The following is a 23010-nucleotide window of genomic DNA, read 5'->3' as shown; positions in this document are numbered from 1 at the left end:
TCGCAATATTGCGATTACTAACTACTTAGCAGTTTCAGAGTAGCTCCAGACTTACTCTGCCTGTGCGATCAGTTCAGTGCTTGTCGTTCCTGGTTGACGTCACAAACACACCCAGCGTTCGCCCAGGCACTCCCACCGTTTCTCCGGCCACTCCTGCGTTTTTTCCGGAAACGGTAGCGTTTTCAGCCACACGCCCCTGAAACGCCGTGTTTCCGCCCAGTAACACCCATTTCCTGTCAATCACATTACGATCGCCGGAGCGATGAAAAAGCCGTGAGTAAAATTACTTTCTACATAGCAAAGTTACTTGGCGCAGTCGCAGTGCGAACATTGCGCATGCGTACTAAGCGGATTTTCATTGCGATGCGATGAAAAATACCGAGCGAACAACTCGGAATGAGGGCCATAGATGTTAGCATGCAGAAAGCAGACCACTTGATTTTTTTTCTAATCATTACTCTTTCTAGATTCTAATCATTCTTTGAGCCAGCAGACAGACTAATTGGCAGCCAGGCAGATTGTCTTAAGCAGGCAGAGTGCAGACCACTTGATTTTTTTCTAATCATTACTCTTTCTAGATTCTAATCATTCTTTGAGCCAGCAGACAGACTAATTGGCAGCCAGGCAGATTCATCCATGACCAATACAATTTACAATGTGAATTGTAACTGTTTTACATTTCCTCTCTAGAGGAATTGACAAGAAAAACACAATTGAGTTGGCTAAAAGTGTCCTAATATGTTGGGGGTAATATTTAGATAATTCAGTCCGAAAATGACTGACATTATTGTTGTGCCATGTTTGTGTGTGTTAAAAATAAGTAATCAGATTTAAAAACATGATGCAGAAACAACAACATTTGACATATTTGAAAGTTGAACACAAATGTGTGTAATAATGGATATATGTTGTTAAATGTGTATTGCCTTACAAATCTACAAGTTTTGGCCAGCAAACATAAGGAAATAAATTATTTTACATGAGAGAAGTTTGTGTCCCTTTTATAGGCATCCTAATTTAGGTTAGAATGATTTGTAAGTGTCAACACATGTAAACACGGCTGAAAAAAGCAGGTCTAATTTTTTGCTGCGTTTTTTTACGAATCGCAAACAAATCCGACCGCAATTGAGCACTCAGAGACTAACACCCAAATACGAATGAATAGTGAATTCCCGTATTGTATGAAATAACAGGCGCGTTTGACCGATGGTCTATTCATTCGTATTTGTGTACTTTGCCGTTCAAACCATTACGAATGTCCCAAACACTGCCGAGATTTGTGCTTAGTGAATTCCCGTGTTAGGACTTAGTAAAAAAAACACAAATCGGCCAAACTCGGATTTTTAGTAAATACTGGCCCTGGTTTTTCACGTGGATAGGGCAGAGTTGAGGACGCGTCCTCAGTTTCTGCCAAAAGTGGTCTCATCTTTTCATATGAACCAACCTATTGTCGTGCCTGTGGCTACATGGGACTTGGAGGATTCTGAGTCCCTGGATGTGGTCAGGGCTTTGAAGATTTTTGTGACCAGAACAGCTAGGATCAGGAAGACTGAAACTCTGTTTGTTCTGTATGCAGCCAACAAAGTTGGCGCTCCTGCTTCAAAGCAGACTATTGCTCGCTGGATCTGTAACACGATTCAGCAGGCGCATTCTACGGCAGGATTGCCATTGCCTAAATCGGTTAGGGCCCATTCCACTAGGAAGGTGGGCTCTTCTTGGGCGGCTGCCCGAGGGGTCTCGGCACTACAACTATGCCAAGCTGCTACTTGGTCGGGGTCAAACACCTTTGCAAAGTTCTATAAGTTTGATACCCTGGCTGAGGAGGACCTCCTGTTTGCTCAATCGGTGCTGCAGAGTCATCCGCACTCTCCCGCCCGTTTGGGAGCTTTGGTATAATCCCCATGGTCCTTACGGAGTCCCCAGCATCCTCTAGGACGTTAGAGAAAATAAGATTTTACTTACCGGTAAATCTATTTCTCGTAGTCCGTAGAGGATGCTGGGCGCCCGTCCCAAGTGCGGACTTCTTCTGCAAGACTTGTATATAGTTATTGCTTACATAAGGGTTATGTTATAGTTTCATAGGTTTGAACCGAGACTATGTTGTTGTTCATGCTGTTAACTGGGTAGTTTATCACAGGTTATACGGTATGATTGGTGTGGCTGGTATGAATCTTGCCCTTGGATTAACTAAAATCCTTTCCTCGTACTGTCCGTCTCCTCTGGGCACAGTTTCCCTAACTGAGGTCTGGAGGAGGGGCATAGAGGGAGGAGCCAGTGCACACCCAGAATCCAAAGTCTTTCTTAAAGTGCCCTATCTCCTGCGGAGCCCGTCTATTCCCCATGGTCCTTACGGAGTCCCCAGCATCCTCTACGGACTACGAGAAATAGATTTACTGGTAAGTAAAATCTTATTGTTTCACACTGGTAACTGTACACCGCTACACCTGCTGTGCATGCATGTACACGCTATAGGTTATTAAATGTAATTGAAGAGGGTCACCTGTTTGCTGCTCACCCACAAGAGACTGAGATGAGAGAGTGATTTACAGCTGGCTGGTTGACCCAAGAGTTCTACAAAGTTAGTTGCAACATATCACCCAATGGTTCCAATTTAGATGAAATAATGACAATTTGAGAGGACTGTCGCATTGTCCTCATGCTGAGCACTTGATAGTTGGGTGGGGTGCACACCTTCCTCCAGTGCACACAGCAACTGAAGGGTTTTGGGGAAGGAGAGGGGGGGGGGGGGTAGAGAGAGATTGTGGGTGCTTTAAAACACTAGGTACAGCCCTACATGATTTGGCAGCACTGTTGGAAAAGTAAAAAGGAATAGGATTGACATTTAATGGACTGGAATGGTATAACTCACTTAATGGAATATATCACCTGTGTACCACTAGGTAATGTAATACAAACTTAAACGCTAATGAATAATCACATGGAGAGCAAGAGCTGGCGTTAAATATAGACAGCAATTTATTGATAACAATATAGCTAGTGTGGTGGCAAAGAGAAAGCAAGAAGGTCGCCAGCCTCTCTCAATCCTGCAGCGGCCACCCCTGTGCCCAAACGTTGCAAACAAACTGTTTCTACCTACCTAATGCCTAACGGATGACCCACCCGGTATAGTAATGTTGCTGACCTCCATATGTGACACAAGGCATGTATTGTGTGAAAACCTTAATGCGCAGCTAAAAGGATCATGCAGCCTGATTCCAATATCATATGAGGGATAAAACACCAAATCCCCACAAAATCCACAATGCAAACAACCTTGATACAGGAATCTTGGCGCTCACTCCTTAAGATGTATACAACCAATGAAGACTTAGTACACGTGGTAAAACGTTAATGTAATAAAAACATAGTTTTAATAACCCACAACAGGTACACACACAAATAAATAATACATATAAATATAAAGTGCAGAGTGCGTGTTTAGGGATAGCTGGATCACGGTGATGGATAAATGGTGACTTTTCCCCAAGCAAATGGTATCTCACCAGAGTCAATATTTGCGGTGGGCTAGCTTTAGGAAAGCAGCAAGAGTAGTCCTAGGCTGAATAGCCCAGCACCACCGCAAAAGGTGTAATCAGCATAAGGTTCGCCAGCTCCCAGCACTCTCCTTTCTTCTCCGCAGCACAGCAGCAACGCGTTTCGGTTATTTCACAACCTTTTTCAAGCTGAATGAGGAGTAAAAATTATTTGTCCTTTATATACCCTTCTAACAAGGTATAATTATCCCAATGAAGTCAGTAACTTTGCGCCGCTGTGACTTCCGGCTTCGTCAACCGGAAGTCACGTGTTTGCGTTCCACCGGATACTTACTCCTCATTCAGCTTGAAAAAGGTTATGTAATAACCGAAACGCGTTGCTGCTGTGCGGAGGAGGAGAAAGAGTGCTGGGAGCTGGCGAACCTTAGGCTGATTACACCTTTTGCGGTGGTGCTGGTCTATTCAGCCTAGGACTACTCTTGCTGCTTTCCTAAAGCTAGCCCACCGCAAATATTGACTCTGGTGAGATACCATTTGCTTGGGGAAAAGTCACCATTTACCCATCACCGTGATCCAGCTATCCCTAAACACGCACTCTGCACTTTATATTTATATGTATTATTTATTTGTGTGTGTACCTCTTGTGGTTTATTAAAACTATGGCCCTCATTCCGAGTTGATCGGTCGCAATGCGAATGTAGCAGAGTTACACACGCTAAGCCGCCGCCTACTGGGAGTGTATCTTAGCTTCTTAAAAGTGCGACCGAAGTAATTGCAATATTGCGATCACAAACCACGTAGCAGTTTTGGAGTAGCTTCAGACTTACTCTGCCTGTGCGATCAGTTCAGTGCTTGTCGTTCCTGGTTGACGTCACAAACACACCCAGCGTTCGCCCAGGCACTCCCACCGTTTCTCCGGCCACTCCTGCGTTTTTTCCGGAAACGGTAGCGTTTTCAGCCACACGCCCCTAAAACGCCGTGCTTCCGCCCAGTAACACCCATTTCCTGTCAATCACATTACGATCGCCGGAGCGATGAAAAAGCCGTGAGTAAAATTACTTTCTTCATAGCAAAGTTACTTGGCGCAGTCGCAGTGCGAACATTGCGCATGCGTACTAAGCGGATTTTCATTGCGATGCGATGAAAAATACCGAGCGAACAACTCGGAATGAGGGCCTATATATGTTTTTATTACATTAACGTTTTACCACGTGTACTAAGTCTTCATTGGTTGTATACATCTTAAGACCTCCATATATGGCCTAAGTGAGCCAATGGCCTCCTAAGAAGGACAGTATGTCACTGTTAGCATGGCATCATTTCTGATTTCACACTCACACCTACCAACAACAACACAACAAAATAAAAAATAAAAAGGGGATGTTCTGAAGAAATACTTAATATAGAATCCCTAACTCAAAACTACTCCCTCTCCCTGCTACCCCATTGGCTGACACAAACTAATAATGCCCATTATCTGACTCATGCACTGACCCCAACGCCTCAGGGTTTAATCCCCATCAGGCCAAATGTCCATCTGTCTATTGTCAAATGATCAAAGTAGTTGGCTGCAAATGCTTGCTCCAAAATAGGTTGAATAAAAACGAGAGAGACTGGGGTCAAAGGACTTTGCAAGTTCCTTAAACAAAGAAACAATTAAGAAGAAAGTCAGCAAGACCTGTTATATTCAGCCAATAGGGAAAAAAATAAAAAATCCTAAACTAGCATAAAATTTATAAATGTAAAAATACATATTATAAAACCAATTGAATATAGACTAATAAATAACTAATAAATAACTAGTCCCATATAATACAATGAGATAGAAATGGGTTAACATAAAATTAGATTAAACCAAATGTTAAATCTGCATGGCAGTATCCCAGTAGCAAATTAGGTGAATGAATATGTAGGAAATGTCCCTACAAATTAGCTGTCGCAGAGTCCGATGAAGCTGATGAAACTGCCCTGAGTGGCAATGAAATGAGTCAAGGCTGTTATTATTTTACGCAGGTTTATCATAGACCAGTGGTTCTCAACCTCGGTTCTCTGTGCACATGGACACAGTTATTTGAATCTCAGAAACCATCTTCATCTACTGGAGACCTTCTGCTAGGAAGTAATCAAGCTCTGTGGGAGCTAGTCAGTAAGAACATTTGTTTTGTATTCATTCATTTATTCATTCACCTAATATCATAGTCCAGTGGCGTAGCTAGAAATGTTTCTCCCCCAAGCCAAAAATGTTTCTGGCACCCAGCAATCCCGCCCCCGGCAATAGAAAAGTAAAGAAGTTTACAGTATTACACAGACCGTAATGCCTGTGACACATTATGCCACACACGGCAATGCCCGTTATACATTGTGCTACACACTGCAATGTCCGTGATACATTATGCCACACACCGTAATGCTCATTACACATTATGCCCATGATGCAGTATGCCACACACTATAATGCCCGTAATACATTATGCCCCACACCGCAATGCCCGTTATACATTATGCTGCACACCGCAATGCCCGTGATACATTATGCCACACACCATAATACCTGTGATACATTATGCCACACACCATAATGCCCTTGAGACATTATACTACATAACACAATGCCCGTGATACAGTATGATACACTGTAATGCCTGTGACACATGCCACACATGGCAATGCCCGTTATACATTATGCTACACACTGCAATGTCCGTGATACATTATGCCACACACCGTAATGCCCATTACACATTATGCCCATGATGCAGTATGCCCCACACCATAATGCCCGTAACACATTATGCCCCACACCGCAATGCCCGTTATACATTATGCTGCACACCGCAATGCCTGTGATACATTATGCCACACACCATAATACCTGTGATACATTATGCCACACACCATAATGCCCTTGAGACATTATACCACAAACCACAATGCCCATGATACAGTATGCCGCACACCGTAATGCCTGTGACACATGCCACACACCGCAGTGCCCGATATACATTATGCTACACACCGCAATGTCCGTGATACATTATGCCACACACCGCAATGCTCATTACACATTTTGCTCCACAGTAAGGCTTCTGATTACTTTTAAAATACCTGCTCATTGCCAGTGGTTTCATGCTCTTGGTTCCATGCTCTTCGCCAGGGGTTTTCATGCTCTGTGTGTTATGCTCTTTGCCAGGGTTTTCATGCACTGGGTGTCATGCTCTTTGCCAGGGGTTTTCATGCTGTCGGTGTCATGCTCATTGTCAGAGGTGTGTAATGCTCATTGCCAGGGGTGTAATGCTAGTTGCCTGGGGTTTCATGCACTGGGTGTCACGCTTATTGCTAGGGAGTAATGCAGAGGCGTTATGAGGCGGGTGCGGGGGGTGCGGCCCGCACCCGGATGTCACTCTTCAGTGGGGTGCCACCAAATAGAGCCGCCGCCGCGCACTCGCACTGCCACTGACTGTCACCTGCTGCTCGTCAGGCTCAGGCAGAGACAGCGGCGGCCACTCACTCAGAAGGTGCGAGAGCTGCAGTCACTGGAGGGGGAGTCAGGACCTCGGCAGCGGCGGGTGAGACAAACACGCGGATGCCTGTCGGAGTTGCGGGACCGCTGCGGTGAGGACACTCGGCAGCGACTGTGGAGGAGGGGGGCAGTCGGCAGCGGCGGGAGAGGCAGGAATTTGACAGCAGTGGGGGAGTTGGGTGAATAATTTATTTATATATAGAGTAAGAGCTGCGGCCTCGCTTAGGGTATTACTGACTACCGCCAGCAATGGGTGTATGATGTGTATATATATATATAAAAAGATTTAATATTAATATGTATTATATTATTATATAAATATATTTATACATGGATATGTGTCTTTTAAATAGTTTTACATTGATCTGTGTGATTTATATATATGCACCCCACCCTATGAGTGGTGAGTGCAGACACTGCACCCCGCTTCTGGGGTGGCGAGTGCTGTGGTTTTCTATATTTGTTTGTATATATATATATATATATATATATATATCAACACATGTCCATCCAAGACTCTCCAGCCAGGGCGTAGACAGTACCAGCACACTGCTTATTATTCAATCAGCTTTTTACTTCATATAACCGACATGTTATTCAACCAGCTTTTAACTTCATATAGCAGTAAAGCACAAACATCTGGATTCAGCAAATACTCATCGTATGCAAGGCAAGTGCAGACTGGCAAAATCCCAAACAGCCGTTTTCGGTGCTCCTTCCTCAGGGGAAAACCAGCTAAGGTGCCATAGTGCCTGTTGCTAAAGTGTCAAAGCGCTTTGACAAAAGGTGTTGACAGTATCAGGGGACCCGCTAGTAAAAAGTTAACACAATACACATAAAAATACTAGTGATGAGCACCGGAAATTTTTCGGGTTTTGTGTTTTGGTTTTGGGTTCGGTTCCGCGGCCGTGTTTGGGTTCGAACGCGTTTTGGCAAAACCTCACCGAATTTTTTTTGTCGGATTCGGGTGTTTTTTTCAAAAAACCCTAAAAAAAAGCTTAAATCATAGAATTTGGGGGTCATTTTGATCCCAAAGTATTATTAACCTCAATAACCATAATTTCCACTCATTTTCAGTCTATTCTGAACACCTCACACCTCACAATATTATTTTTAGTCCTAAAATTTGCACCGAGGTCGCTGGATGACTAAGCTCAGCGACCCAAGTGGCCGACACAAACACCTGGCCCATCTAGGAGTGGCACTGCAGTGTCACGCAGGATGGCCCTTCAAAAAACTACTCCCCAAACCGCACATGACGCAAAGAAGAAAAAAAAGAGGCGCAATGAGGTAGCTGTGTGACTAAGATAAGCGACCCTAGTGGCCGACACAAACACCTGGCCCATCTAGGAGTGGCACTGCAGTGTCACGCAGGATGGCCCTTCCAAAAAACACCCCCCAAACAGCACATGACGCAAAGAAAAAAAGAGGCGCAATGAGGTAGCTGTGTGACTAAGATAAGCGACCCAAGTGGCCGACACAAACACCTGGCCCATCTACGAGTGGCACTGCAGTGTCACGCAGGATGGCCCTTCCAAAAACTACTCCCCAAACAGCACATGACGCAAAGAAAAATGAAAGAAAAAAGAGGCGCAAGATGGAATTGTCCTTGGGCCCTCCCACCCACCCTTATGTTGTATAAACAGGACATGCACACTTTAACCAACCCATCATTTCAGTGACAGGGTCTGCCACACGACTGTGACTGAAATGACGAGTTGGTTTGGACCCCCACCAAAAAAGAAGCAATTAATCTCTCCTTGCACAAACTGGCTCTACAGAGGCAAGATGTCCACCTCATCATCATCCTCCGATATATCACCGTGTACATCCCCCTCCTCACAGATTATCAATTCGTCCCCACTGGAATCCACCATCTCAGCTCCCTGTGTACTTTGTGGAGGCAATTGCTGCTGGTCAATGTCTCCACGGAGGAATTGATTATAATTCATTTTAATGAACATCATCTTCTCCACATTTTCTGGATGTAACCTCGTACGCCGATTGCTGACAAGGTGAGCGGCGGCACTAAACACTCTTTCGGAGTACACACTTGTGGGAGGGCAACTTAGGTAGAATAAAGCTTGTGCAAGGGCCTCCAAATTGCCTCTTTTTCCTGCCAGTATAAGTACGGACTGTCTGACGTGCCTACTTGGATGCGGTCACTCATATAATCCTCCACCATTCTTTCAATGGGGAGAGAATCATATGCAGTGACAGTAGACGACATGTCCGTAATCGTTGTCAGGTCCTTCAGTCCGGACCAGATGTCAGCATCAGCAGTCACTCCAGACTGCCCTGCATCACCGCCAGCGGGTGGGCTCGGAATTCTGAGCCTTTTCCTCGCACCCCCAGTTGCGGGAGAATGTGAAGGAGGAGATGTTGACAGGTCGCGTTCCGCTTGACTTGACAATTTTGTCACCAGCAGTTCTTTGAACCCCAGCAGACTTGTGTCTGCCGGAAAGAGAGATCCAAGGTAGGTTTTAAATCTAGGATCGAGCACGGTGGACAAAATGTAGTGCTCTGATTTCAACAGATTGACCACCCGTGAATCCCTGTTAAGCGAATTAAGGGCTCCATCCACAAGTCCCACATGCCTAGCGGAATCGCTCTGTGTTAGCTCCTCCTTCAATGTCTCCAGCTTCTTCTGCAAAAGCCTGATGAGGGGAATGACCTGACTCAGGCTGGCAGTGTCTGAACTGACTTCACGTGTGGCAAGTTCAAAAGGTTGCAGAACCTTGCACAACGTTGAAATCATTCTCCACTGCGCTTGAGACAGGTGCATTCCACCTCCTATATCGTGCTCAGTTGTATAGGCTTGAATGGCCTTTTGCTGCTCCTCCAACCTCTGAAGCATATAGAGGGTTGAATTCCACCTCGTTACCACTTCTTGCTTCAGATGATGGCAGGGCAGGTTCAAGGCGTTTTTGGTGGTGCTCCAGTCTTCTGTACGTGGTGCCTGTACGCCGAAAGTGTCCCGCAATTCTTCTGGCCACCGACAGCATCTCTTGCACGCCCCTCTCGTTTTTTAAATAATTCTGCACCACCAAATTCAAGGTATGTGCAAAACATTGGACGTGCTGGAATTTGCCCAGATTTAATGCACACACAATATTGCTGGCGTTGTCCGATGCCACAAATCCACAGAAGAGTCCAATTGGGGTAAGCCATTCTGCGATGATCTTCCTCAGTTGCCGTAAGAGGTTTTTAGCTGTGTGCGTATTCTGGAAAGCGGTGATACAAAGCGTAGCCTGCCTAGGAAAGAGTTGGCATTTGCGAGATGCTGCTACTGGTGCCGCCGCTGCTGTTCTTGCGGCGGGAGTCCAATCATCTACCCAGTGGGCTGTCACAGTCATATAGTCCTGAGCCTGCCCTGCTCCACTTGTCCACATGTCCGTGGTTAAGTGGACATTGGGTACAACTGCATTTTTTAGGACACTGGTGACTCTTTTTCTGAGGTCTGTGTACATTTTCGGTATCGCCTGCCTAGAGAAATGGAACCTAGATGGTATTTGGTACCGGGGACACAGTACCTCCAACAAGTCTCTAGTTGGCTCTGCAGTAATGATGGATACCGGAACCACGTTTCTCACCGCCCAGGATGCCAAGGCCTCAGTTATCCGCTTTGCAGCAGGATGACTGCTGTGATATTTCATCTTCCTCGCAAAGGACTGTTGGACAGTTAATTGCTTGGTGGAAGTAGTAAAAGTGGTCTTACGAGTACGACTTCCCCTCTGGGATGACCATCGACTCCCAGCAGCAACAACAGCAGCGCCAGCAGCAGTAGGCGTTACACGCAAGGATGCATCGGAGGAATCCCAGGCAGGAGAGGACTCGTCAGAATTGCCAGTGACATGGCCTGCAGGACTATTGGCATTCCTGGGGAAGGAGGAAATTGACACTGAGGGAGTTGGTGGGGTGGTTTGCGTGAGCTTGGTTACAAGAGGAAGGGATTTACTGGTCAGTGGACTGCTTCCGCTGTCGCCCAAAGTTTTTGAACTTGTCACTGACTTATGATGAATGCGCTGCAGGTGACGTATAAGGGAGGATGTTCCGAGGTGGTTAACGTCCTTACCCCTACTTATTACAGCTTGACAAAGGCAACACACGGCTTGACAAATGTTGTCCGCATTTCTGTTGAAATACTTCCACACCGAAGAGCTGATTTTTTTGGTATTTTCACCAGGCATGTCAATGGCCCTATTCCTCCCACGGACAACAGGTGTCTCCCCGGGTGCCTGACTTAAACAAACCACCTCACCATCAGAATCCTCCTGGTCAATTTCCTCCCCAGTGCCAGCAACACCCATATCCTCCTCATCCTGGTGTACTTCAACACTGACATCTTCAATCTGACTATCAGGAACTGGACTGCGGGTGCTCCTTCCAGCACTTGCAGGGGGCGTGCAAATGGTGGAAGGCGCATGCTCTTCACGTCCAGTGTTGGGAAGGTCAGGCATCGCAAACGACACAATTGGACTCTCCTTGTGGATTTGTGATTTCGAAAAACGCACAGTTCTTTGCTGTGCTTTTGCCAGCTTGAGTCTTTTCATTTTTCTAGCGAGAGGCTGAGTGCTTCCATCCTCATGTGAAGCTGAACCACTAGCCATGAACATAGGCCAGGGCCTCAGCCGTTCCTTGCCACTCCGTGTGGTAAATGGCATATTGGCAAGTTTACGCTTCTCCTCCGACAATTTTATTTTAGATTTTTGAGTCCTTTTTTTACTGATATTTGGTGTTTTGGATTTTACATGCTCTGTACTATGACATTGGGCATCGGCCTTGGCAGACGACTTTGATGGCATTTCATCGTCTCGGCCATGACTAGTGGCAGCAGCTTCAGCACGAGGTGGAAGTCGATCTTGATCTTTCCCTATTTTTGGAACCTCAACATTTTTGTTCTCCATATTTTAATAGGCACAACTAAAAGGCACCTCAGGTAAACAATGGAGATGGATGGATACTAGTATACTTATGGATGGACGAGCGACTGCCGACACAGAGGTAGCTACAGCCGTGGACTACCGTACTGCGTCTGCTGCTAATATAGACTGGATGATAATGATATAAAAAATATATATATATCACTACTGCAGCCGGACAGGTATATATTATATAATGACGGACCTGCTGGACACTGTCAGCACTGCAGACTCCTAAAGTAAGCTACTAGTATCAAGAAGATAGAAAGAAAAAAAAAACACCACAGGTAGGTGGTATACAATTATGGATGGACGAGCGACTGCCGACACAGAGGTAGCTACAGCCGTGGACTACCGTACTGCGTCTGCTGCTAATATAGACTGGATGATAATGATATAAAAAATATATATATATCACTACTGCAGCCGGACAGGTATATATTATATAATGACGGACCTGCTGGACACTGTCAGCACTGCAGACTCCTAAAGTAAGCTACTAGTATCAAGAAGATAGAAAAAAAAAAAACACCACAGGTAGGTGGTATACAATTATGGATGGACGAGCGACTGCCGACACAGAGGTAGCTACAGCCGTGGACTACCGTACTGCGTCTGCTGCTAATATAGACTGGATGATAATGATATAAAAAATATATATATATCACTACTGCAGCCGGACAGGTATATATTATATAATGACGGACCTGCTGGACACTGTCAGCACTGCAGACTCCTAAAGTTAACTACTAGTATGAAGAAGATAGAAAAAAAAAAAAACCACCACAGGTAGGTATACAATTATGGACGAGCGACTGCCGACACAGAGGTAGCTACAGCCGTGGACTACCGTACTGCGTCTGCTGCTAGTATAGACTGGATGATAATGATATAAAAAATATATATATATCACTACTGCAGGACACGTATATATTATATAATGACGGACCTGCTGGACACTGTCAGCAGAATGCGTTTATAGAATAAAAACACCACACGACGAGTGTTTAACTTTTTCAGGCAGACAATCACAATATACTGGTGGTCACTGGTCACTGGTCAGTCACACTGGCAATGGCACTCTGGCAGCAAAAGTGTGCACTGTTAAATATATGTACTCCTGCTATAACTGCTCCCCAGTCTCCCCCACAATTAAGCTGTGTGAGCAGTGAGCACTCAGCACAGTCAGATATACATAGATGATGCAGCACACTGAGGCTGAGCACAGATATGGTATACTGTGTCACTGTGTATCGTTTTTTTTCAGGCAGAGAACGGATTATATTAAATAATAATAAAACTGCACTGGTGGTCACTGGTCAGTCACTAGTAAACTCTGCACTCTCTGAGTACTCCTAAGCTCCAGTAAATCAAGTGTCTCACTCTCACTATCTATTTCTATTCTAAACGGAGAGGACGCCAGCCACGTCCTCTCCCTATCAATCTCAATGCACGTGTGAAAATGGCGGCGACGCGCGGCTCCTTATATAGAATCCGAGTCTCGCGATAGAATACGAGCCTCGCGAGAATCCGACAGCGGGATGATGACGTTCGGGCGCGCTCGGGTTAGCCGAGCAAGGCGGGAAGATCCGAGTCTGCCTCGGACCCGTGTAAAAAGCGTGAAGTTCGGGGGGGTTCGGTTTCCGAGAAACCGAACCCGCTCATCACTAAAAAATACATAAACATACACAAAAAAAGCGATAAATCCATCTTGATTCCAGCTTCTTGAGTACAAGGCTCCTCCTGTCACGGGGTGGCGATAGGAGCCTTGTACTCAAGAAGCTGGAATCAAGATGGATTTATCGCTTGGGGACAATTTCTCCGAATGGTCTGAATGAAAACAACTCTTTCAATATTTTTTTGCGTTGAATATGGATCTGATCTGATTTTGGTCTGGATATTCTAATTATAAGGTTTTTTCTAAATCTAAGCATACTTGCCAACACGTTCTTTTTTATCCTTAATTATTGGATATGGACACCCCAGTGGCGTAACTACTTCCCCCCCAGCCCTCGCGGTGGCTTGGGGGCGAGGGGCTGCAGGGGCGCCACTGACAGAACAGATTGACATGCGGATGAGCGTCCGCATGTCAATCTGCGGTCTCCTCTCCCTCCTTCCCTCCGCTGCTGCCTACTGTGTACGGAGGGACACGGAGCGCACATCGCGCGCCTCTCCTGTGTCCCTCCTGGCTCTCCCCCGGCAGGTCTAATAAAGGAAGTGCCGTTCGTGAGCTCTGATTGGCTCACGAACCGGCACTTCCTTTATTAGACCGGCCGGGGGAGAGCCAGGAGGGACATTGGAGAGGCGCGCAATGCGCTCCGTGTCCCTCCAACACAAAGGAGGGGGAGGGGAAGCAGGCACTGGGGGGGCATATACCTGGCACTTGGGGCATATACCTGGCACTGGGGGGGAAGCAGGCACTGTGGGGGAATATCTGGCACTGGGGGGGGCATATACCTGGCACTGGGGGCATATACCTGGCACTGGGGGCATATACCTGGCACTGGGGGCATATACCTGGCACTGGGGGGGAAGCAGGCACTGTGGGGGAATATCTGGCACTGGGGGGGCATATACCTGGCACTGGGGGCATATACCTGGCACTGTGGGGGAATATCTGGCACTGGGGGCATATACCTGGCACTGGGGGGGAATATCTGGCACTGGGGGGGAAGCAGGCACTGTGGGGGAATATCTGGCACTGGGGGGGGGGCATATACCTGGCACTGGGGGCATATACCTGGCACTGTGGGGGAAGATATGGCACTGGGGGCATATACCTGGCACTGGGGGGAATATCTGGCACTGGGGGCATATACCTGGCACTGTGGGGGAAGATCTGGCACTGGGGGCATATACCTGGCACTGTGGGGGAAGATCTGGCACTGGGGGCATATACCTGGCACTGTGGGGGAAGATCTGGCACTGGGGGCATATACCTGGCACTGTGGGGGAAGATCTGGCACTGGGGGCATATACCTGGCACTGTGGGGGAATATTTGGCACTGAGGGGAGCAGGCACTGAGGGGGCATATGTGGCACTGTGGGGGAATATCTGGCACTGGGGGCATATACCTGGCACTGTGGGGGAATATCTGGCACTGGGTGCATATACCTGGCACTGTGGGGGAATATCTGGCACTGGGAGCATATGTGGCACTGGGAGCACGGCCCTAGCAACAAGCACTACCCCCTAGCAACGAGCATGACACCCAGTGCATGAAACCCCTGGCAACGAGCATGACACCCTGAGCATGAAAACCCCTGGCACCGTGCATGGAACCAAGAGCATGAAACCCCTGGCAACGAGCAGGTAATTTAAAAGTAATTGGAAGCCTTACTGTAGAACTTAATGTGTAATGGGCATTACGGTGTGTGGTATACTATATCACGGGCATTGTGTGGTATGTGGTATGATGTCTCAGGGTCACTGCAGTGTTTGGCATAATGTATCACGGACATTGCGGTGTGTGTCATAATGTGTCAGGTATTACGGTATGTTGTATACTATATCACGGGCATTGTGGTATGTGGTATAATGTCTCAGGATCATTGTGGTGTGTGTCATAATGTGTCACAGACATTGTATGTGCTATAATGTATCAGGGGCATTGCAGTGTGTAGCATAATGTATAACGGGCATTGCGATTCCTGTCATAATGTGTCACAGGCATTACGGTGTGTGGCATAATGTGTCGGGGGCACTATGGTGTGTGCATATTGTGTCATGTGCATTATTGTGCGTGGAATAATGTCTAAGGGCCATTGCAGTATGTGGCATAATGTATACTGGGCATTACTATAAGGAGGAAAAATGACAAATAATGTAAGAGGCATGAATCAGGATTATTTTTCTTTCCTGTGGTGGCTAACGTCTGGGCGTGCAGGTTGCAAAACTGGGGTATAAGGTAGTCTTTTCCTGCAAGGCCACGCCCCTTTACGTGAAGCCACGCCCATGTCAACAAAGCCACACACCCTTTTTGGCGGCACACGCATATTTGTCCCTTTACTAGTGCCAATTATGGGGGGTATGGGGGGGGGGGGGCGCCGAAGGAATTTTTGGCTTGGGGGAGAAAAATTTCTAGTTACGCCACTGGGACACCCAATAATATGTATGTTGTCTATTGTTTATTATATGTTTTGCTTCACATGGGGTGGTGTGTCCACTTTATTTGGACACATACTGTGTGTAACAGGAAGATATTTTGTGTATTTTTTTGTGTATGTTTATGTATTTTTATGTGTATTGTGTTAACTTTTTACTAGCGGGTCTCCTGATACTGTCAGCACCTTTTGTCTTAGTACTATAAGTCTGAAATGGTTGATCTTTACCATGCTTTATATTCCCACCAGTATCATTATACCTGTGGGGTTTACGGTGCTTGCAGTAAAAATATAAAAATTTTTTTCCAAGGTTCTAGAAAATTATACAATTAGCTATTGAACAAAAAGGTTTTTACACTGTTAAGCTATTGTTTCCCAGCAGCGCTAGATGTAAGGTATAAGCGCTGTACACATAATCCTTATGCCATAGTACTCAAGAAAGTGGCTGTGAATATTAGAGATGAGCGCCTGAAATTTTTCGGGTTTTGTGTTTTGGTTTTGGGTTCGGTTCCGCGGCCGTGTTTTGGGTTCGAACGCGTTTTGGCAAAACCTCACCGAATTTTTTTTGTCGGATTCGGGTGTGTTTTGGATTCGGGTGTTTTTTTCAAAAAACACTAAAAAACAGCTTAAATCATAGAATTTGGGGGTCATTTTGATCCCAAAGTATTATTAACCTCAAAAACCATAATTTACACTCATTTTCAGTCTATTCTGAATACCTCACACCTCACAATATTATTTTTAGTCCTAAAATTTGCACCGAGGTCGCTGTGTGAGTAAGATAAGCGACCCTAGTGGCCGACACAAACACCGGGCCCATCTAGGAGTGGCACTGCAGTGTCACGCAGGATGTCCCTTCCAAAAAACCCTCCCCAAACAGCACATGACGCAAAGAAAAAAAGAGGCGCAATGAGGTAGCTGTGTGAGTAAGATTAGCGACCCTAGTGGCCGACACAAACACCGGGCCCATCTAGGAGTGGCACTGCAGTGTCACGCAGGATGTCCCTTCCAAAAAACCCTCCCCAAACAGCACATGACGCAAAGAAAAAAAGAGGCGCAATGAGGTAGCTGTGTGAGTAAGATTAGCGACCCTAGTGGCCGACACAAACACCGGGCCCATCTAGGAGTGGCACTGCAGTGTCACGCAGGATGTCCCTTCCAAAAAACCCTCCCCAAACAGCACATGACGCAAAGAAAAAAAGAGGCGCAATGAGGTAGCTGACTGTGTGAGTAAGATTAGCGACCCTAGTGGCCGACACAAACACCGGGCCCATTTAGGAGTGGCACTGCAGTGTCACGCAGGATGTCCCTTCCAAAAACCCCTCCCCAATCAGCACATGATGCAAAGAAAAAGAAAAGAAAAAAGAGATGCAAGATGGAATTGTCCTTGGGCCCTCCCACCCACCCTTATGTTGTATAAACAAAACAGGACATGCACACTTTAACCAACCCATCATTTCAGTGACAGGGTCTGCCACACGACTGTGACTGATATGACCGGTTGGTTTGGACCCCCCCCAAAAAAGAAGCAATTAATCTCTCCTTGCATAAACTGGCTCTACAGAGGCAAGATGTCCACCTCATCATCACCCTCCGATATATCACCGTGTACATCCCCCTCCTCACAGATTATCAATTCGTCCCCACTGGAATCCACCATCTCAGCTCCCTGTGTACTTTGTGGAGGCAATTGCTGCTGGTCAATGTCTCCGCGGAGGAATTGATTATAATTCATTTTAATGAACATCATCTTCTCCACATTTTCTGGATGTAACCTCGTACGCCGATTGCTGACAAGGTGAGCGGCGGCACTAAACACTCTTTCGGAGTACACACTTGTGGGAGGGCAACTTAGGTAGAATAAAGCCAGTTTGTGCAAGGGCCTCCAAATTGCCTCTTTTTCCTGCCAGTATAAGTACGGACTGTGTGACGTGCCTACTTGGATGCGGTCACTCATATAATCCTCCACCATTCTATCAATGTTGAGAGAATCATATGCAGTGACAGTAGACGACATGTCCGTAATCGTTGTCAGGTCCTTCAGTCCGGACCAGATGTCAGCATCAGCAGTCGCTCCAGACTGCCCTGCATCACCGCCAGCGGGTGGGCTCGGAATTCTGAGCCTTTTCCTCGCACCCCCAGTTGCGGGAGAATGTGAAGGAGGAGATGTTGACAGGTCGCGTTCCGCTTGACTTGACAATTTTGTCACCAGCAGGTCTTTCAACCCCAGCAGACTTGTGTCTGCCGGAAAGAGAGATCCAAGGTAGGCTTTAAATCTAGGATCGAGCACGGTGGCCAAAATGTAGTGCTCTGATTTCAACAGATTGACCACCCGTGAATCCTTGTTAAGCGAATTAAGGGCTCCATCCACAAGTCCCACATGCCTAGCGGAATCGCTCCGTGTTAGCTCCTCCTTCAATGTCTCCAGCTTCTTCTGCAAAAGCCTGATGAGGGGAATGACCTGACTCAGGCTGGCAGTGTCTGAACTGACTTCACGTGTGGCAAGTTCAAAGGGCATCAGAACCTTGCACAACGTTGAAATCATTCTCCACTGCGCTTGAGACAGGTGCATTCCACCTACTATATCGTGCTCAATTGTATAGGCTTGAATGGCCTTTTGCTGCTCCTCCAACCTCTGAAGCATATAGAGGGTTGAATTCCACCTCGTTACCACTTCTTGCTTCAGATGATGGCAGGGCAGGTTCAGTAGTTTTTGGTGGTGCTCCAGTCTTCTGTACGTGGTGCCTGTACGCCGAAAGTGTCCCGCAATTCTTCTGGCCACCGACAGCATCTCTTGCACGCCCCTGTCGTTTTTTAAAAAATTCTGCACCACCAAATTCAAGGTATGTGCAAAACATGGGACGTGCTGGAATTTGCCCATATTTAATGCACACACAATATTGCTGGCGTTGTCCGATGCCACAAATCCACAGGAGAGTCCAATTGGGGTAAGCCATTCCGCGATGATCTTCCTCAGTTGCCGTAAGAGGTTTTCAGCTGTGTGCGTATTCTGGAAACCGGTGATACAAAGCGTAGCCTGCCTAGGAAAGAGTTGGCGTTTGCGAGATGCTGCTACTGGTGCCGCCGCTGCTGTTCTTGCGGCGGGAGTCCATACATCTACCCAGTGGGCTGTCACAGTCATATAGTCCTGACCCTGCCCTGCTCCACTTGTCCACATGTCCGTGGTTAAGTGGACATTGGGTACAGCTGCATTTTTTAGGACACTGGTGACTCTTTTTCCTAGGTCTGTGTACATTTTCGGTATCGCCTGCCTAGAGAAATGGAACCTAGATGGTATTTGGTACCGGGGACACAGTACCTCCAACAAGTCTCTAGTTGGCTCTGCAGTAATGATGGATACCGGAACCACGTTTCTCACCACCCAGGATGCCAAGGCCTCAGTTATCCGCTTTGCAGTAGGATGACTGCTGTGATATTTCATCTTCCTCGCAAAGGACTGTTGAACAGTCAATTGCTTACTGGAAGTAGTACAAGTGGGCTTACGACTTCCCCTCTGGGATGACCATCGACTCCCAGCGGCAACAACAGCAGCGCCAGCAGCAGTAGGCGTTACACGCAAGGATGCATCGGAGGAATCCCAGGCAGGAGAGGACTCGTCAGAATTGCCAGTGACATGGCCTGCAGGACTATTGGCATTCCTGGGGAAGGAGGAAATTGACACTGAGGGAGTTGGTGGGGTGGTTTGCGTGAGCTTGGTTACAAGAGGAAGGGATTTACTGGTCAGTGGACTGCTTCCGCTGTCACCCAAAGTTTTTGAACTTGTCACTGACTTATTATGAATGCGCTGCAGGTGACGTATAAGGAGGATGTTCCGAGGTGGTTAACGTCCTTACCCCTACTTATTACAGCTTGACAAAGGGAACACACGGCTTGACACCTGTTGTCCGCATTTCTGGTGAAATACCTCCACACCGAAGAGCTGATTTTTTTGGTATTTTCACCTGGCATGTCAACGGCCATATTCCTCCCACGGACAACAGGTGTCTCCCCGGGTGCCTGACTTAAACAAACCACCTCACCATCAGAATCCTCCTGGTCAATTTCCTCCCCAGCGCCAGCAACACCCATATCCTCCTCATCCTGGTGTACTTCAACACTGACATCTTCAATCTGACTATCAGGAACTGGACTGCGGGTGCTCCTTCCAGCACTTGCAGGGGGCGTGCAAATGGTGGAAGGCGCATGCTCTTCACGTCCAGTGTTGGGAAGGTCAGGCATCGCAACCGACACAATTGGACTCTCCTTGTGGATTTGGGATTTCGAAGAATGCACAGTTCTTTGCTGTGCTGCTTTTGCCAGCTTGAGTCTTTTCATTTTTCTAGCGAGAGGCTGAGTGCTTCCATCCTCATGTGAAGCTGAACCACTAGCCATGAACATAGGCCAGGGCCTCAGCCGTTCCTTGCCACTCCGTGTCGTAAATGGCATATTGGCAAGTTTACGCTTCTCCTCCGACAATTTTATTTTAGGTTTTGGAGTCCTTTTTTTTCTGATATTTGGTGTTTTGGATTTGACATGCTCTGTACTATGACATTGGGCATCGGCCTTGGCAGACGACGTTGCTGGCATTTCATCGTCTCGGCCATGACTAGTGGCAGCAGCTTCAGCACGAGGTGGAAGTGGATCTTGATCTTTCCCTAATTTTGGAACCTCAACATTTTTGTTCTCCATATTTTAATAGGCACAACTAAAAGGCACCTCAGGTAAACAATGGAGATGGATACTAGTATACAATTATGGACTGCCTGCCGAGTGCAGACACAGAGGTAGCCACAGCCGTGAACTACCGTACTGTACTGTGTCTGCTGCTAATATAGACTGGTTGATAAAGAGATGTCTATGTAACTATGTATGTATAAAGAAGAAAGAAAAAAAAACCACGGTTAGGTGGTATACAATTATGGACGGACTGCCTGCCGAGTGCCGACACAGAGGTAGCCACAGCCGTGAACTACCGCACTGTACTGTGTCTGCTGCTAATATATAGACTGGTTGATAAAGAGATAGTATACTCGTAACTAGTATGTATGTATAAAGAAAGAAAAAAAAACCACGGTTAGGTGGTATATACAATTATGGACGGGCTGCCGAGTGCCGACACAGAGGTAGCCACAGCCGTGAACTACCGCACTGTACTGTGTCTGCTGCTAATATATAGACTGGTTGATAAAGAGATAGTATACTCGTAACTAGTATGTATGTATAAAGAAAGAAAAAAAAACCACGGTTAGGTGGTATATACAATTATGGACGGGCTGCCGAGTGCCGACACAGAGGTAGCCACAGCCGTGAACTACCGCACTGTACTGTGTCTGCTGCTAATATAGACTGGTTGATAAAGAGATAGTATACTCGTAACTAGTATGACTATAAAGAAAGAAAAAAAAACCACGGTTAGGTGGTATATACAATTATGGACGGGCTGCCGAGTGCCGACACAGAGGTAGCCACAGCTGTGAACTACCGCACTGTACTGTGTCTGCTGCTAATATAGACTGGTTGATAAAGAGATAGTATACTCGTAACTAGTATGACTATAAAGAAAGAAAAAAAAACCACGGTTAGGTGGTATATACAATTATGGACGGGCTGCCGAGTGCCGACACAGAGGTAGCCACAGCCGTGAACTACCGCACTGTACTGTGTCTGCTGCTAATATATAGAATGGTTGATAAAGAGATAGTATACTCGTAACTAGTATGTATGTATAAAGAAAGAAAAAAAAACCACGGTTAGGTGGTATATACAATTATGGACGGGCTGCCGAGTGCCGACACAGAGGTAGCCACAGCCGTGAACTACCGCACTGTACTGTGTCTGCTGCTAATATATAGACTGGTTGATAAAGAGATAGTATACTCGTAACTAGTATGTATGTATAAAGAAAGAAAAAAAAACCACGGTTAGGTGGTATATACAATTATGGACGGGCTGCCGAGTGCCGACACAGAGGTAGCCACAGCCGTGAACTACCGCACTGTACTGTGTCTGCTGCTAATATATAGACTGGTTGATAAAGAGATAGTATACTCGTAACTAGTATGTATGTATAAAGAAAGAAAAAAAAACCACGGTTAGGTATATACAATTATGGACGGGCTGCCGAGTGCCGACACAGAGGTAGCCACAGCCGTGAACTACCGCACTGTACTGTGTCTGCTGCTAATATAGACTGGTTGATAAAGAGATAGTATACTCGTAACTAGTATGTATGTATAAAGAAAGAAAAAAAAACCACGGTTAGGTGGTATATACAATTATGGACGGGCTGCCGAGTGCCGACACAGAGGTAGCCACAGCCGTGAACTACCGCACTGTACTGTGTCTGCTGCTAATATATAGACTGGTTGATAAAGAGATAGTATACTCGTAACTAGTATGTATGTATAAAGAAAGAAAAAAAAACCACGGTTAGGTGGTATATACAATTATGGACGGGCTGCCGAGTGCCGACACAGAGGTAGCCACAGCCGTGAACTACCGCACTGTACTGTGTCTGCTGCTAATATATAGACTGGTTGATAAAGAGATAGTATACTCGTAACTAGTATGTATGTATAAAGAAAGAAAAAAAAACCACGGTTAGGTGGTATATACAATTATGGACGGGCTGCCGAGTGCCGACACAGAGGTAGCCACAGCCGTGAACTACCGCACTGTACTGTGTCTGCTGCTAATATATAGACTGGTTGATAAAGAGATAGTATACTCGTAACTAGTATGTATGTATAAAGAAAGAAAAAAAAACCACGGTTAGGTATATACAATTATGGACGGGCTGCCGAGTGCCGACACAGAGGTAGCCACAGCCGTGAACTACCGCACTGTACTGTGTCTGCTGCTAATATAGACTGGTTGATAAAGAGATAGTATACTCGTAACTAGTATGTATGTATAAAGAAAGAAAAAAAAACCACGGTTAGGTGGTATATACAATTATGGACGGGCTGCC

General features: G+C 46.3%; 1 protein-coding gene across 3 annotated transcripts in view; it reads left to right on the top strand.

The window, feature by feature from the left end:
* Positions 1 to 23010, top strand: part of INS (insulin) — a 150055-nt gene that overhangs the window by 81815 nt on the left and 45230 nt on the right. The window contains exon 2 of one of the 3 annotated variants that reach the window (XM_063946117.1): positions 5508 to 5640. The exons of the other annotated variants lie outside the window; for them this stretch is intronic. The gene's annotated coding sequence lies outside the window, so the exon portion shown is untranslated. The remainder of the gene's footprint in view (positions 1 to 5507; positions 5641 to 23010) is intronic. 3 annotated transcript variants of the gene reach the window in all.

This window comes from Pseudophryne corroboree, chromosome 11 (assembly GCF_028390025.1).
Source record: "Pseudophryne corroboree isolate aPseCor3 chromosome 11, aPseCor3.hap2, whole genome shotgun sequence".
NCBI classification, from domain to species: domain Eukaryota; kingdom Metazoa; phylum Chordata; class Amphibia; order Anura; family Myobatrachidae; genus Pseudophryne; species Pseudophryne corroboree.
This window is presented reverse-complemented; position numbering and strand designations above follow the sequence as displayed.